Source organism: Astatotilapia calliptera, chromosome 7 (assembly GCF_900246225.1).
Source record: "Astatotilapia calliptera chromosome 7, fAstCal1.2, whole genome shotgun sequence".
NCBI classification, from domain to species: domain Eukaryota; kingdom Metazoa; phylum Chordata; class Actinopteri; order Cichliformes; family Cichlidae; genus Astatotilapia; species Astatotilapia calliptera.
Genome location: NC_039308.1, coordinates 43,209,862 through 43,213,010, shown reverse-complemented (window position 1 = coordinate 43,213,010; position 3,149 = coordinate 43,209,862).

Sequence of the window (3,149 nt, the reverse complement as noted above, 5' to 3'; positions counted from 1 at the left end):
CATTTTGGTCTCCTCTGACCAGAGCACCTTCTTCCACATGTTTGCTGTGTCCCCCACATGGCTTGTGGCAAACTGCAAACGGGACTTCTTATGGTTTTCTGTTAACAATGGCTTTCTTCTTGCCACTCTTCCATAAAGGCCAACTTTGTGCAGTGCACGACTAATAGTTATCCTATGGACAGATTCCCCCACCTGAGCTGTAGATCTCTGCAGCTCGTCCAGAGTCACCATGGGCCTCTTGGCTGCATTCCTGATCAGCGCTCTCCTTGTTCGGCCTGTGAGTTTAGGTGGACAGCCTTGTCTTGGTAGGTTTACAGTTGTGCCATACTCCTTCCATTTCTGAACGATTGCTTGAACAGTGCTCCGTGGGATGTTCAAGGCTTGGGAAATCTTTTTGTAGCCTAAGCCTGCTTTACATTTCTCAATAACTTTATCCCTGACCTGTCTGGTGTGTTCTTTGGACTTCATGGTGTTGTTGCTCCTAATATTCTCTTAGACAACCTCTGAGGCTGTCACAGGGCAGTTGTGGAGCTGTTTTGCAAAGAAGAATGGGCAAGTATTTCAGTCTCTAGATGTGCAAAGCTGGTAGAGACATACCCTAAAAGACTGGCAGCTGTAATTGCAGCAAAAGGTGGTTTATCTATATGTGTCGATTGCCAGTTGTGCTGAGTTCGTGCTGTACTTAACCTGTCAATGTCTTCATTTAGTCAAAAGCTGAAATCACCCCCAAGAACAAGTGAGCAATCTTGGTGTTCAGAGAGTGCACTAAAAAAACACGTGAAAGAATGAGGGGTCATCAACATTGGGCCATATATATTTACAATATATAACTTTTTGTTAAGTATAAATCATTTATTCATCCATTCTCTTATCCTTATTCTCTTATTCAGGGTCGCGGGGGGAGAAGGGGCTTATCCCAGTTGTCATAGGGTGAGAGGCAGGGTACACCCAGGACAGGACGTCAGTCTGTCGCAGGGCTAACACATAGAAACACAGACAACCATTCGCTCTCACATTCACTCAGGTGTTTTAAGTTCGTCTGTAGCTGTGACAGGCCTATGAGTCTCTTGTAATAAAACAACATCTGCCTGTAGTTTTTAAAACTTGTTAAATATCTTTAAACTCTTCTGTCTGTAGCCAGCTTCATGCACATCCATGTGACAAACTTCGTACGTCATACGTTTGTAAAAAAAAAAAAAAAAGGTTCCATAAAAGTGTAATATGTAGACAAGAGTGGTGCTTGGTGTTGTCTGATTATGTGTGTGCATATCAACTTATATAAGCTAGCGTGTACACACTTGTCGTGTGTGTATGTCATTGACAGTAATTGTCAGCGATTTATCTGTCAAGGTTTGCTATGTGGCAGGCAGGATGTAGGAGCCAAACACAGGACTCACAGCACAGGAAGTTAATTGAAAACGGCAGCTTTATTAAATAGAATAGAATAGAATAGAATAGAATAGAATAGAATAGAATAGAATAGATCTTCACATCACGCAGGACCTGTCATGGTCCTGTCACATCAACACCGTGGTGAAAAAGGCCCGACAGCGTCTCTACCACCTCAGACGCTTGAGAGACTTCCAACTGCCCTCCAAGGTGCTCAGGAACTTTTACTCGTGCACCATAGAGAGCATCCTGGCGGGAAACATCTTAACCTGGTTCGGGAACAGCACCATGCAGGACAGACGAGCTCTACAGAGGGTTGTGCGGTCAGCTGAGCGCACCATCCGCTCCGAGCTCCCTGACCTGCACTCAATCTACAGCAGGCGGTGCTGGACCAAGGCCAGGAAGATCGTGAAGGACCTCAGCCATCCCAACAACAGACTGTTCTCTCTGTTGAGGTCAGGAAAGCGATTCCGCTGCCTGAAGACCAACACAGAGAGACTGAGGAGGAGCTTCTTCCCGCAGGCGATACGGTCTCTCAATCACACCACCACACAGTACTGACCCACACATATGGTTCTTACACACACACTGGACTTTCTGGACTTTGTTTTTGCACAACACTGGTCACTATATTCTTCATTTCCGGTTAATACTTGTACAGCTGCTGTTATTGTGTATATATTTATTTATATTTAGATTTCTTCATACATTCTTATATAGTTCTATATTGTGTATTTTGTTGTACAGTTATTTTATTTTCAACTTTAATTTATATATTTTATCTTATTCTTCCCAGTTAAATTTACCCTTCATTCTAATTTGTGTTGTACAGTTATTTCATTTTTAACCTTAATTTATATTTTATTCCTTCCTAGTTAAATTTACCCTTTTTAATTTTTCATATTTATTTCCTATCTTATTCATAGCCTTTTCCTTTTTTGTTTTCTTTAGGTCACGAGCAGTTGTCCAAGTATTTCACTACATATCGTACTGTGTATGACTGTGTACGTGACAAATAAAATTTGAATTTGAATTTGAATTTGAATCTTTACTGTCACTGTTACAAGAACAAGGAAACACAGTTTGGCATCTCTCTGTTAGCAGCATGTAGATTTTTACATTAAAATTCCTTTAGAAAAAAAACCTTGAAATTTAAGAGATGCCTACACAGGGAATGTATGTAATAATGCAAGTATCTACACCGATAAGTACAAGTTATATGTACCATATAAAGGAGCAGGTGCAATGTAATGAGCAAGTGATCAGTGCAATATACGGTGCAATGTAATCAGTGGTAGTGCACACTGAGTAGGAGGTATGTCTAGGGGTAGGAATGCTGGTTGCTATTATAATAAATACAATTTATAAACAGAGGTATGTTGGTTACATTATACTATAATAAATATGGTTTATTGCTGAAAAATCCTCCATTAAATAAACTAAAAAAAAACAACCCCAAAACAAACCAAAACTCTGAACATGGAAACTAAGAATTAAAACACTGGGAAACAATAAACTCACACTAGACAACAAGAAAACAAACCTGGGACTGAGAACTAGGAATTAGACAGGAGCACAAGGGAAACCACAGCAGTGAGGATGCACAACATGACAACAGACAGAGGAAAACCCAGGGCTCAAATACACATGGGGGTAACGAGGGCATGGGAAACGGGAGGGAAACACAGCTGGGACTAATCAAACATAACAAGACGGGGAGGAAGCAAAACTGAATACACTGAACATAGGACAAGGAACTA